This window comes from Pteropus alecto, unplaced genomic scaffold, assembly GCF_000325575.1.
Source record: "Pteropus alecto unplaced genomic scaffold, ASM32557v1 scaffold156, whole genome shotgun sequence".
NCBI lineage: Eukaryota > Metazoa > Chordata > Mammalia > Chiroptera > Pteropodidae > Pteropus > Pteropus alecto.
The window spans coordinates 296,197-311,415 of NW_006437746.1; the positions used below are offsets into that span (position 1 = coordinate 296,197).

Genomic DNA, 15,219 nt, shown 5'->3' on the forward strand with positions numbered 1-15,219 from the left:
GCCCCGAGGCGTTGCGGCTCAGATCTGCTGCGTCTCACGACCCGCGCGCCCCTGCCTCGCAGCTCGCCGCCTCCAAGTCCACGCGCCGCGGTTCTTCAGGTGCCCCAGGTATTCTGAGGCGCGGTGGCCTGAGCCCGGCCGCCATCGATGACCTGGGTCACGGACTTGCTCCAGCCTGGCCACCCCGTGTGAGTACTGTCCCCTCCCCTCCCGAGCCTTTGCGCCACTGTCTCTATTACGTTGCGGCAACTTCGGGGGTGGGTGTGTGGAGGTATCTCTCACGTCCCCCCACACCCCGTGCGCGTCCCGAGCCCAGGTCCGCGGTATGGCCAGTTCACCGCTGCGGAGGGGTGTGTGTGTGGGTGGTGGTGGGGGGCGGCGTTGAACTTGCATGGTCGCGGAGTGGGAACCGCGCCTTCCTCCCGCCGCCGGGGCCGGAGCTCGCCTCAGCCTTTCCCTCGCCGTTTCCGATTCCCGCTGGCCACGTAGCTCTTTGGGCTGCGGTTCACCGCGCACCTACTACGCTGCAGGCGCACCCGCGGGCGTCTTAAACCGCGAAGCAGCTCAGCGCGGCGGACTTAACTCGTTCGGACTCTTTATTTCTGTAAAATGGGGCTAATCAGGGACTCGCTCAAGGTCACGGCTGGTGCGCGGAGTAAGAATCCGAGTCGATTGCGTCTGGCTGGGTCCGCAGACTGCCTGGAGAGGAGCGCAAAAAAAAAAGAGGGGGTGGTCACTTCGGCTTATTCCCGGTCTCTTCTTCATACTCCCTCCCCCAGCTCCGCCTTGTTTGGAGAGATCGAGAGCCGAGCTCATGGAACCTCACGGGGGACCTTTGGCGTGAGCTCGGAGAACTGTTCCGCGGTGGGAACTCCTCCTGCACTTGAGGCATTTGCCGCATCCCCTCCACTCCCCATCACTTAATTTACTAACGTCTCGGCGGGGCTGGGGAATTTGCTACGCGCCTGCTCTTCGATGCATCCTGCTCCGTTTCCTCCCAAATAAGCCCAGTCCCCGAGGATGAGTATCTGAGAAGCTACCTGCACATACCAGTTGGGGCCCAGGGACATCGCGCTCTGGGATTGGCTTCCCCAACACTGGCTTACATCAGGTTTTAGAAAATGCCTCAGGTCTGGCTTCATTTCCGTCCGCCCCTCTCCCTACCCCTTGATCTGGATTTGTTTCACATTTTCCCAGGGAAGGAAGGAGTCCGATCCCAGAGAGTGTAAATGTGGTCAGACGGAATCTTTCACTCCAGATCCTTGAGGCCGCTCCTGTGGGGCTGCAAGCAGTTCTCAGAACTTGGGGCTGGGGAGACGGTCGCCCCTCCCCTTTTGACTTATCACTGTCCCTTCTCAGCCTCCCTCGCTACAACTCAGTGATGAGATGAACTAGTTTTGTGATGTCTGACAAGTATCTTTGAGCCTCAGTTTTTTCATCTATAAAATGGAATGTTCCCTGCCATTTAGTTTTCCCAAGGCAGTTGTGGTTTTAGGGTACATGATAGATGTGAAAGTAGAAGGAAGATGGTCCAGGAGGAACTGAACTGAGAAGGAAGATGGTCCAGGAGGATCTGAACTGTGGGAGAAATGGAGGTGATTTAAAGAATTTTTTACATCAGCCTCTAGGACTCTGTTCACAGATCTAAAAATCCTTCTTTCCAGAGAAATTTAGTTTGGTAAGACTTTGAAAATACTCCTATCTTCTTGTTGATGTTCCTTGCCTGGTCATGATATTTTAAATTAAGACTGTATCCTGTCTCTTTTCTTCTTGCCAAGAAAGACAGAATGAAAGTTCATCTGTGGCCTTAACCTTTAGAGCAATTGATTCACATAGACTGGAATACCTTGTAGGGAACTGAGCATCTCCCTGATTTTGCCTTCCTGACTGTTATTATGTTTGCAGACTTTTGTCTCAAAAGCAATTTGAGGAAGGATGACTGGTCAGACCTTAGTGAATTTGTTTTAATGTTATACGAGGTATGACATAATCACAGAAAAATTGCACATGTCTGAAGTGTATTTTCAATAGATTTTCACAAACTTAACACACCTGTGGAAACAGTGCCCAGCTTAAGACCTAGAATGTTCCTAGTCTCCTCATTACCCCTACAGGCACTATCCCCCAAGGGTAACCGTCATCTTGCTCGGTTTTGTCAGGCAAGTTTTATTTTTATTACTGTTACCATTTATTTTATCATTTTAGTTTCAAAGTGAAAATGAAACCACTAGATGATTTTCTACCTCCGTGTGTGTGTGTGTGTGTGTGTGTGTGTGTGTGTGTATGCAAACCAAAGGTAGTCATACATAAGCCAGTCCAGAAAACTAGAAGGAAGAATTTGGTCTTAAGATCTGGTTGGAATCTGAACCGGTTCTTCTCCCCCTCCCCCACTCCCACACACATACCCTGATCATTGGTTCTCGGGTAAGCGCGAACCCAGATATATATAACAGTATTTACATTGATAAATGGAGGCTGGTTTATTCATAGAGTCTATTTGAATAATACGAATCTGAAATAGTGTGATAATAAAATAACAAAGAAAAGCTATGAACGAATTCTTATTTTATACATAAAAATGGAAATATTTTGAATTCCTCTAAGTGAAAAATTTGGTGGAGAATCACAGAATTTCAAGGCTGAGTGATTTATGAGTTGTTTGGGCTGTTGCCACATGGTGGCGCAGCATTGGCCGGAGAGCTGAAATACCCACCATCCTTTCCCAAGGCCCCTGGAAGGAATCCCAGGAATAAAATCCAACACTTAAAGATCGCCCAAAGTAATTTCCAAACACTGCGGATTTTGCAGTGTCCAGCAGGGAGGCTTCCCTCCGGTGTCCACCAACTCCATGGATAGAATGCTACCCCGGTTTTTAGGACGGTGGCTTGTGGGTTGGGGCAGGTGAATCTGAGACTGTCGCCTTCTCTTTAGTAATATGGAGCTGTGATATGTCCTTGGGATTTTAAAGAAGGTCAGTTGAGAAGCTGGCTTAGGTGTATTATGGTCTTTTAGGTCTCATTTTACCCCAGAATTCTCCAAAAGGTGAGAGAAGTTTTCTTTCCTGAGGTAGGAAAGAGCGCTGTCCATGGTGAACCCGGAAGAATAAACAGGCCTGGGTTTAGCCCAACTGCTGCTGGAAGAAATGCCCTATGCTTTCCCAAGCATGGGGGCCAAGTCTCCTGGGGAACCTTCAGTGGGCAGGGGATGTTGTCCAGCCTTGGAGATGGCTAAGGGGACCAGTCCACTGCCCTTCTTCCACCCATCACCTTTTCCTCTTTACTGTCAGTGTGACTGAGATGCTGTTTAGATGATTGGATTTGTGTGATAGCCACTGCATCTCTGATTGCTGAGAGTGTTGAGTATTTGCCGTGTGTCAGAGCAAGATTTGAAAGGCGAGTCTCTTAGAAAACTTTCGTAACTGAGTTTTAGCCTTCTGCAGGATGAGAGAAGTCTTGGATAATTCTTTTGTCTTCTTTAGCATAGAACTTTACATGTAGTAGCTAATTAAGTCTAAGTGTGAGATTACCATACATAGAAAATTCTCTCTGAGCAAGAGGGAAATTCAGACACTGAAGGATGATAATTTTGGGGTTGAGTCCATGCAACCTGTAAAACTGGAACTAGTGTGTGCCCATTAAAATGTGTAGTCTTCTTTTGTGTTTAAAATTTTATGTAAATGAAGGCCTGTCATTTACTTTTGTGATTTGCTTTTTTCACCTAGTATTGTTTTTGACATGTGTTGATAACATATGTCGATTATTGTAGATATACTATTTCTTTGATGTACTAGAGCTTAAATATTCTCTGTCGATGAATGAAAAAAGTGTTTTTACCTTTTGCTATTATAAAAAATATTGTAGGGAATATCCTTGAAAAGATCTTGTAGAAATGTACACAAGTGTGTCTACCATATATACCCCTAGAAACTGAATATTTGGATAGTAGGATACACTTGCAGCAACATCTGTCAGTTACCTCAACCCTACTGGGTTTTGCAAATTGTCCTCTGGTGCAGCTGTGCCACTTTATACTCCTGTTAGCCCTGTGTTGGAGTTTCTTGTATCCCCATCTCTTTGACTGTGCCTGCTATTAATCAGATGCTTTCATTTAAGTTAATCTGAAAAGTATGGAATATATTTCAAGGTTCTTTTACTCTGCATTTCCCTTAAAGATCTTTAAAAAAACATATCTTGGTTTTTAAGTCTTCTTCTCTATGCATTGCCAATTTTTTTTAAAGACCAAACTTTTAGATCCTTAAACTCCTCTGAAATTTATATTTCTCTATTGTGTGAGGCAGGCATCTACTTGTTTTCCTTATTGAAAACTTTATCTCATTATCATTTAATGGATAATTAACTTTTCTCATTTATTTTGTTGCCTTCTCTGTCATGTACCAATTTCTGTTATATTTTTGGATCTATTTCTTAACTCTGTTCTGTTCTTTTTGTAATTCCTCAACTAATACCATTTTCATTGAATTATTAAAGCTTTATAATAAATCTTCCCTTCTTAGCCTTTTTCTTCATAATTTTCTTGGCCGTTCTTGACCCTTTAGGCTTCAACTTGAATTTTTAGGATTTCTCCTAAATATCCCTTCCTATGAAAAATATTGTTATCAAAATTTGGTAAAATATCAAATAAAATTATATACTTATTTCTTTTTCTTCAAAAATAGTGCTAATCAAAGCTTTTAATTTCCTGTTATTTACTGTGAAATTCTGGTTCTCGTTTTAAATGGATTCACTTTAATTGACTCTTCTCTGATACCAGATATCCTTGAATAGTAAGGACCATATAAATATAATTTTTAAACACAAATAAGGTCATTTTTTTTTACTTAACAACATATGAGCGACGTTAATGTCAATAATCTTCTGTATCATTTTTATCCTCCTAATAATCTATTTCATTTATATACCGTAATTTATTTAACAAAATCATTCTTTTAAAACATCAGCCACTTTATACTTTGTATTGTAACTTCATCTTTGTATACATTTTTGTTTTCTTGGGATGAATTAGCTTATCTAAATTACTTTTCTTTAAATATTTGATCCATATTGCCAAATCACTCTCCAGGAAAGTTTATAAATTTATTTTGCTATTGCTAATGTACAAGTGTGCCAGATCCCCATGCCTTGCCAGCGATAAATATGATTATTCATCAACATTGCCAATTTCGTAGGCAAAGGAAAAAACCAGGCTCCTTTTTTGTTTTTTTTTTTTCTTGTGAGGCAGCACACATGATCATATTTTTCAGTTCTTCATAGCAGACTTCACTGTAGAGATTTCTGTGAGGGTTGTTTCTTTTTTGCTTTCTGTAAAAGAAACTTACATGACTACTGGATGTTTTTAGGAGAACTAACAGATTTAGACAGATATTTTTAACCGTTAAATATCATTTCATCATATGAAAATACCATAGTTTATTAATCTGTTCCTCCATGATGGACTTTAGATGGCTTCTTCATTTTTTGGACTATTGCATAGACATGTGCAGTAAACATCTTTGAAATATATTTATGCACACGCAAAAGAATTCTTGAGGATGTATGACCAGAAGTGGAATTGCAGGATTATATTTTATGTAAACTTACAATTCAACCCCCTAGTGCCAAATTGCTCTCCCAAAGTGGCTATACTCACTAAAACTTCCAGAGTAGTGTATATGGATAATATCTGTCACGTTAAGGAAACAATAATACTGGAGAAGGAAGAACAAAGATATTAAAGTAAAAAGTATATATGTATGTATGTTTGTGTGTATATAAATATCCTAAAGTTCATTTAGAAAGCTTAGAGTTTTTGACCTTTTCATTTCGAATCTTTCATCATATAAGTGATTATCTATAAGTACATAAATCATAAACATCATATAAATATTTACTTAGCTTAGAAGACTTGGTAGGCATTTAGGTAAAAGGTTGGCTACTTGGTAGTGCCTTTGTTCAGGGCAGCCTGTCCCAGGGTGGGGCTCCACCATGGCACAATTATTCCTTTTCATTGTCTCTTCTTTTGAAATTTAGAAGACCTTGATTGGGGTAACTCTAAAGCAATAATGGACCATTAACACCCTAATGCAAATGCGTTTATTCACGATCAGTCGCTAGTGACAGGAAGACCAAAACAGCGTGAAATCCTTGGAAGGTTTTTGGAGAAAAGGCTGAAAGATGGCTCGGTTGGGGGATGGGCTGGATACTTTCCTGGGAGGAACCTCACCCACTTCAAACTTACTCGGAGAATCAATTCTGCATTTGTGTAAGGAGAGTAAAAAAGAGCTGCATGAAACGGCCTGCATATTCCTTGAATACCGGTTTTGGTTTTATAGTCAACCACATGTTTTTTTCTCCCATTATCTTCCCTAGGTGATTATAAGCTAATTTTTTGGGTATATATTAATATATCTTCAGCTGGGGAAAGAAAAACACTCTATGGAGAAAGTTCTTTTGTGGCTTTTTGTGATTTACAGTGTAATGGCACCGATGTGACAGATAGGTGATCTGCAGTAGGGATGCCCGAATCCATTCTGTGGGTTGACAACTTAATCTCACTGAGTAGGCACTTGGGGAAAAAATGCAAGACATGTGAGCAAGGGTGCGTGCCTGGAGGAGGGAGACGCCTGTGGCCCCAGGATCTAATGTGGCTATTTGCTAAAGTCCACAAAGAGACTGACTTGTGGCTTAGGTAACTATGTCATCATATATGGTTCTCTCTTTTTGATATGAAATGTAACTCTCTCCAAGTGTGCAGGGTCATTTTCTAGGCCTGGATGACTAGATATCACTGGAGAAGCAAAAAACCCAAGCCTCTTTTTTTTCTTTCTTTTTTTTTTCTGAATGTAGCCCAATCTATGTAAGCAGTGCTTCCAGCCCCAAACCTCTTCCTAACATTCTCTTGAAAACCATTGGCTCAAGCATCATTTCACTTTATCTATGTAGCTCTAGCCTCAGAAAATATGGCAGGTGCTGTTTTTGTTATTTGTGTGATATGAATGTGGTTTCGTTGTTTTGCTTTTTTTGGAGAGCAATTTATTGATCATTAGAGACTTTGATTTAGTAGAATGACATGTTACCAGAGTATTCGAGATTAGTCTCTTTCTTTTATGGCTAATTAGAAGAAAAACAGAAATGCCGTTTTAATTGAATCCTTGTTTAAAGTCTTTTAGAATCTGCCAATGGGTTTTTCAGCTCCATGCTCCAGTGAATGTCAGTGCCTCTCCGAGGACTGCAGGTCTCGCCATCTGGTGCCTGAGTGCCCGAGATCCCCCAACTGTCCCTTTGTGCTCTCAGTTCTCCATCCTTCTTTCCACAGTTGCCAGGTACCTGATGCTTGCTCTTCCCACTGCCACTGCCCCCCACTTTCTGCCTCAGTTTCCCTCCCCTCAGACTACTGCTGAGGGGATGTCATGCTGATATTTCCCCCTTCTCTTCTATACATGATCCAAAAGCAACAAGAAGAGTGAGAAACAAAAAAACAAAAATCATTTTTGGCAAATCTGGGAGATGGTTACAACTGTTTCTCAAAAAGGTGGAAGGGCTGCCGGAAGACGTGAGATCAAGTGGGGTGCATGGGAGGAGGCATAACGAGGTCTTCTGCTTGTTCAGTCAAGGCCACTTGGGAAGGCAAGGATCTCCGTGGGACACAAAACCCAAGTCCCTTCTAAGTCATAGTGGGTTAAGGAAGCCTGCCTGTCGAGGTGGCCGCCACTTCCTTTGGTCTCAACTCAATGCCTTCTCTCTTTTACTCTTGATCCATCTCACTGGAGTAGTTGCAGGTTCTTTTCAGACTTTCCAAAGAAAATGTATGATAAAAAGTATAATTCTTAGAAGCAAAGGCCCAATTTTAGCTAAAGCAGTGCCCGCAAAGAGCCTGCACAGATAAGACGGGTTGAGCAGCAGGCATGTATGTCGTCATCGGAGTTAGTTTTACTCACTCAGCGGGCTTTCCTGGTTAGCTTTTGCCCTGCAGACAGATGCCTGAAAATGTGTCTTGGGGGCCTTAGTATTCTTAACCTTAGACCTAGTCATTTTATTTCTGGGAATCTAGTCTAAGGGGGGAGAGTCCTTAATGTGGAAACCCCTTCACACACAAAGATGTTTTCATAGTTCTCTATGAAGTAGTCCAAACTGGAAATCAACCCAGATGCACAACAATAGGACCAGGCCAGTAAGTAGATCCGCTTGATACGATATAACAAAACCATTAGAAGTGATGTTTAAAAGTGATCATTCTAACGTGAGAATATGCTGGAAATAAAGTATTTGGTGAAATGGATGCATATGTCTGTGTATACTAGGACGAAAACAACACAGCACCTACAAAGAGCGGGAGAAGTGAGACTTCAGTGAACCAGTGTGTTAGTACTAGTTATATTCGTTTCATGGTGTCAGATGACTTTCTTTTATGACATCGTATCTTTCCAGTTTTCTTAAATGGGAATTTTTGTGGTGTTGAAAACCACATAAACTTCGTGCTTTATTTCTGGGTTCTTCTTTGACATATCTCCAATTACAAGTGGGCACTCAAGCTGTGTTTGTTGATTTCAGGATCAATGGGCAGAGACTATGGCAAATTCCATTGGCCATGTAATGGAATCTTTACACTACGCATTTAGGGTGTTACCTTTGGATTTTGAGGAAAAATGAAGAAAATTTTATTTTTTCATTATTTTTTTCCGATTTGAATTAAATATCCTTGGGTATTCCTACTCTACACTTAATTGCCCTCTCAGCCGTCCGTTGTCCCTCTCAAATTGCTGATCCACTTTCTTAAAGCTGAAGCTGTTTTTGTTGGTTTGTGCTTAAGAGTTCTGTAATCTCGTCTATAGAATTCTGTAATGCACCTTTAATTATCCTTGAAGTAGCTAAGTTTAATTAAAGTACATGTCTCTGAACCTCCTGCCGAAGTAAGGTATATTACTGAGCCCTCCATGGATCGGCTAATGTTAAAGATCATTAAACCATTTCCCTCCTGCCATGGTACTGAATTGGAGATTTCTCTCTCTATCCTTCTTGTTCTTCTTTTTTTTTTTTTTTATAATGCCTAGCACAAATTCACTCTCTTCTTTGTTATCTATTCAATAAGATATTTTCTAGGATCAAATCTCTATGTTATTGCTTATATTCCTTTGATTATAACCACAGTTTGAAAAGCCTAGTTGAGCACAATATCTTATTGTAAGTTTTTCTATTTGAGACTATTTTCCTTTTGAAAATGTACACTCCACTTTAGTTCAAACATTTATTTCAACTTTCGCTATATTCAGTCTTTGAAAAAAAAGAAAGAAAGAAACCTATTTATTGCACTGGGGACTTGGTCTTTGAAGAAACCACAGCATTAAAAAAGGTCAGGTCCGAGAGCTGTTTTGTAAACCATCTGGTCCAGAGGTAGAAAATGGTCATTCTACCGTTTGATCAGGTGCTGTGGTACATTGGTAAGACTAGTGAATTCCACGGACACGAGTCCATGGCCAAACTTCTTTGGCTATAAAATGAGTTTCTTTGTCAGTCACAACATGGTGCAGGGAACCATGACAGTGAATTAGCTATTCTGTGAGTGACAGATAAAGGTGCAGGCAGAAGCATTACAGGCAGAGATGGCAAATCTATATGTGTCTATTCCAGGGAGGAATCCCTACCCTCTCTATGACAAAGGGGTCGAGTGTAATCACTCTGCCACCAGGTGGTTGACGGCCTCCTTTCTGCCACATCCGGGGAGAGGGCTCAGCGCTGGTCTCTGCTATTGGGCAAGATGGGCCCTCGGCAGTGGGGATAGATCAGGCCTGCAAAGAGGAAGTCTGTGAGGTGGGACTCATGTGTAACCATGTTGTTGGGCCCTGCTGCCATGTCTGTTTTGTACAAGAGCTCATTAAATATGGCTTCCTGACCTCCCTAGTTATCATTTTGTTTGCTTGATTAGTGAGCGCTTCCACACAGATGTCCAGATGGCATCATACTGTGCTCTTTTGAGAGGTCCATCATCTGCATATCTCTCTCCCAGACCTCCTTGTCACCAAATTCCCAAGCTTGGTCTTTCCCATCCTGCCATACTATTAGCTGCTGCCCATGAATTGATATAGGTCTATTCCTCTTGACCTTTCTCAGTCCTGACAACATGGAAAATCAATATGCTGCTTGAAATCCTGCCTACAAGAAGGATTACCCTTCATTACTATCCTTCAGAGCTGCCCCTGAGGAGGGCTGTATTACTGTAGCTGTCTACTTCTGGTTGGTGATAATGATATCTCACAGAATCATTTAGAAATCAGGCCTGGCATTTTCCCTCTTATGTTAGCTGATTATCAAGAACTTTCTGTGAGGAGATAGGTATGGATCGAGGGAGGGGAGACAAAACAGACATAGACACAGGAGTTTGATACCTGCTCAGGCAACTCATACCTTGTGGAACTGGCACTGCTTGAGCCTAATTTCTTCTGTGCCATTTCTACTTGACAGTGGATGCCCGCTGCACACACCTAACCTAATAAGAAGCTCAAAGCTGTGCTCTTCTGGTCATATAGTCTCTCGATGTCCCCTAGGCAGGCATTCAGTACCAGGGCCTGATAGCAAGAATGAACTGTTTCTCTAAAGGAGAAGAGTTATCTGTATGGGAGGATATGGCTCTGTTCTAACACCCTTAGAAGCCTTTGAAGTGCTTTACCTAGAACTTCCCAGAGGTCTTATTTGCTGTAGTTACTTTGATATCATTGGATCTGTTGGATCATGCATAAACCAAGGGAAACAGCAGCTTGCCCTGCCAGCTGGACTTGCTACAGGGCCTTCTCTTTCTCTGGGCCCCACTCAAAACTGGCTGCCTAATGGTTTACTTAGTACATAGCTGAGAGCAGCACAGGTGTAAGTGTCATCTCCAAAATCCAAAAAAGCCCACCAAGCCTCCTTTTTTTTTTTTTTCCTGAAAGGCTAAATAGTGATGTTGATTATAACAACATTAATAGAAATCAACAGCCCTAGACTGTTTAGGACAATCCATTAGCGAACCAGCAGGTTAGACTCAGTGGTTAGGACTGAGGCTGCAGCTGGAGAGGCAGTGTGCTAACTCTGGGCCTGGGGAAGGCACTTTCGTGCTTATGGGAGCGGGCCCTGCTTATGGCACAGATGTTTGCCCTTGGAACACTGGCTTGGAACACAGTGGAAGCTGGTTTAGAATTAGACTTTTTATCACACATTTGAAAAGTACTTCTCATTTGGGAGTTCACTATTTCCATACATTTCATTTCTTCTTCTTTAAAATTGTTATCTATATTTCTGTCTTCATTTAACTTGTTGAGGGTTATAATTGGGGTCATTTCTTTTTTTATTTAAGTATAGAATGTATCTCTGAGCTTCAAAGTTATATATTGAGATATATTGAGTTTTAGGCACTTGGTAGGCGTTTTGGATGACCTCATTTGACAAAGAATAGTTGACGCTTTCTTAGTAACAGCATTCATGGCAGGACTTGGTGAAATTTGGCAAGAGTGCTTTTTAATCGCTTGCTCTTAAATCAGTCAGTCAACAAATAAATGTTAGCAACTCATGAGTAATGGAGGCAGAGGCTGGAGGGACTCCTGGGTGCTAAGGGAGTTGTCACCCACATTTTTTCTAAGTCTAGACACACTGCTCCAGCCAGGCCTTTGCCCGTCAGCCGTGCTGAAAAGGTACTCTGTAATACTCGGTCTACTACCCAGAACATCTCAAAAGGAAAACATCTGTACTTCTGGTAGTTACCCGAATCTGAATGAACACATTAAAAAGCTTCGATCAGATTTAAATTAAGTAAAATAAGACAACTTTCCTGCAGCCACAGAATGATTCTAGAACATGCAGATCAAATATAATAAATTCTGTGCCTTCTAAAGGGTGTATTAGAAAATGAATGTATGTGGATAGTTTGGAAAATTTTGTTTTGAAACATCTAAAACGGACTACAACTAGCGTGGAAGTTGAAAGGGTTCATTCCTATAAGGTTCAGCATTTTGTTTTCTTCTTAACGGCAAATCTATGAAAACTGTTATTCCCAATTAGTACCATCCCTTCCCTAAGAGTATTGCTAAATTTTTTCACTAAGAAAGAGGGGGAGTATCATGAATTTTCATAATTTACAGCTCTGTGGTAAGAAGGAGTTGGAAAGAGAAAGGGCAGATGTAGATCACATATGCCAGAGGATGCTCAGGCCTCGATCAAACACGCACAGGAACGGGTTTCAAAGAAGGCAATGAATCATTTTTAAGTATTCATTCTTCCCACTCTGTGACTCTATGAGAACATTTTTTATTCTATGGACATGTTTCTAGGATGTAGAGGGAACTCTCTCTCTAAAGATAAAGCACAGCGTTGAGGTAGGAGCAGAGGAGAAGGACAAAGGACCTAAAATGATTTGCTACAACTTGCTTCGCCTCTTTCCACAATGCACTGACCACCCTAATCCTGAAGTAGACTCCAGTGTCCCGTTTCCAAAGGAGGGTAGGAGAAGGAAAAGATTTTCCCAAGGTGCTTTGGGTGGTCAGAAGTTGGATAAAGATATGTAAAACCACCTCCGTACTCATTATTTATTTCTGAATCTAAATACCAAAACCATCAAAACGATCACATTTTTTATTAGGTGTTTTTAATTGATTATTCATTTGAATACTAAAAGCCCAGGCTTTGCAACTGTGATTTGCTTATACTGTAATTGTGGTGTTTATATATATATATATATATCGATACTTCTAAGTGAATACTTGATAATGATTTGTTCTCTTTGGAAGGTAAATATTCTCTTCATCTACTATTAGTTGTCTTAATCCCTTTCTTTTAAGAACAAATGGAACAGTAAATTTTAGCCTACCACATTTGATCACAAATTCAGAATTGATGAAGTCTGAATTAGTGAGTTCTTAATGTATATTTTTTCATAGTGTTATGATCTCACTCTAATTATGTGGTCTAGTTCCAAATGAAGCCGGCTGCCAACTCTTATCTTGAAACACTTTTATTGCAGACAGAAGAATTGTACCAGACTTTTACACAGCAGAAGGAGCAAAAAGCATCATTATTCAGGTGGAACTGAAGAGGAAATTCTCAGGGGTCTGAAGAGCTGTGTGTTTTTTATTGAGTGTTCATTAGCTGTCCTCTGTGCAGAGGAGCGACATGAAATCACCCAAAAGGTGGGAAGCAGATAGAGGGGCATCACAGAGCTTCGAAGCACCATGCCCAGACTCAGAAAACAAAACTAGGGGATTGAAGGTGTTGCTCTAACTCGGGATGGCAGAAAAATGCATGGGGCTGTCATACAGGTACTGGGCTTTTTTCTTTGTTTCCTATACAGTCACTGCAGATAAAGCCAGAAAGATGTAATCACAGTTTATAAAGTGGGCCATTTATTTGCCAATAATGTGTAATGTGTATATGTGTCTGTATTAGTCAGAGTTCTCCAGATAAACAGAACCAATAGGATGTGTGTGTATAAATACATCTATATGTATAAAATAAAGATATTTGTTATAAGTAATCAGCTCACATGATTATGTAGACTGACAAATCCCAAGCTTTGCATCTAGGGAACCAGGACAGCTACTGGTATAGTTCCAGACTGAGTCCGAAGGCCTGAGAATCAGAAGATCCAATGGTGTAGGTCCAGACCAAAGGCTAGCAGGCTTGAGACCTGGGAAGAACTGATGTTTCAGTTTGAGTCCAGAGGCAGGAAAAAGCTAATGTCCCAATTTGAACACATCAGGCAGAATTCTGTCTTACTTGGGGGAGGGTCAGCCTTTTTGTTTTATTCAGGCCTTCAACTGATTAAATGAGGCCCACCCACATTAGGGAGAGCAATCTGCTTTATTCAGTCCACTGATTCAGATATTAATCTCATTCAGAAACTCTCAGACACACCCAGAATAAGGTTCGACCAAATATCTGGGCACCCATGGCCCAGTCAAGTTAATGCATAAAATGAACCATTACAGTGTCTGTGAGTGATTTCAGAACCCAGAGTCTCTGTGGTGACCCCAGTCTCTCACGCCTCCCTGCACAGTGACAGTAGTGAATGCCCCCTTGTGAACTCTGCTGGGCATGCCTAGGTGTATTGGGAGGCACAGAGCAAGAGTCTGAAAACATGCTTTATGGTTTTCTGTTTAGACCAGAGTGTCTCAGTCTTGACACTGTTGACATGTTGAACCAGACAGTTCTTTGTTGTGGGGGTCTGTCCTGTGCATCAGTGTTTAGCAGCAACTCCTGGCCTCTACCCACTAGATGCCAGTAGCATGTCCCAGGCTGTGACAACTAAAAACTTCTCCAGACATTGCGGAATGCCTCCTGGGAGGCAGTATAGCCCTTAGCCGAGAACCACTGATTTAGACTCCCACTCTCTTGGCTGTCCCCCACATTCCTGCCAACTCCCTCCACTTTGTGTTTAGGGTATGTTTGAGTGCCCATCTAATACCATTTGAAACTATCTCCCAAGACCTGCTGCCACCAGGCACTATCAGCAGAGACCACGGAAGCATCTCTCCCAACTTTACCATCCTTACTTCTAAAGAAGTTTCCATCATGATCTAATAGGTAGGAAATGCAATCCGATCTCATATGGATGGAGATAATAAGATCTTTCAACCAATTTTCAGCTTGCAGACCTGTTCTCCTTTGCCAGAAATAAAATCACAGTGTCACGTCTGTTTAAAGGGAAGTTTTGCCTAAAATAGCCTGAGCTTATAGCCTCCGTGAAATATCAGGAGGGTCACTGGTTCAGATGGGGGATCACAAGGCCTATAGGAGCTGGTGTCTGGCATTCCCAGGGTGATGGCATCCAGACTATAGGAAGTCATGTTTTTGTTTTTCAGGAATGTCTTAATTTCTACTTCATTTTTGAAGGATAACTTTTCTGGATATAGAATTCTTAAATGATAGTTCTTCCCTTTCAGTTCTTTGAATATGCCATCCTACTACCTTCTGATCTCCATGATTCCAGACGAGAAGTTTGTAGTTGATCTTATGAGGATCTCTTATGTGATGTCATTTTCTCTTGTTTTCAAGATTCTGTCTCTTGTTTGGCTTTTGGCAGTTTGACTATGATGTATCTAGGTAAGCTTCTTTTTGAATTTATCATGCCTGGAGTTTATTGAGCTTCTTGGACGTGTAAATTAGTGTTTTTCATCTAATTTAGATAGTTGTCCACCATAATTTATAGATATTTTTCTGTTCCTTACTCTCCAGTTGTTTTTTTTTTCTGGTGTGCTTGATG

At 41.5% G+C, this 15,219-nt stretch overlaps 1 protein-coding gene across 2 annotated transcripts in view; it reads left to right on the forward strand.

Moving 5' to 3' along the window:
* Positions 1-6: 6 nt before the first annotated feature.
* MYRIP (myosin VIIA and Rab interacting protein) overlaps positions 7-15,219 on the forward strand; it is a 240,212-nt gene continuing 224,999 nt past the window's right edge. For both annotated transcript variants that reach the window (XM_015591675.2, XM_015591674.2), the window contains exon 1: positions 7-188. The gene's annotated coding sequence lies outside the window, so the exon portion shown is untranslated. The remainder of the gene's footprint in view (positions 189-15,219) is intronic.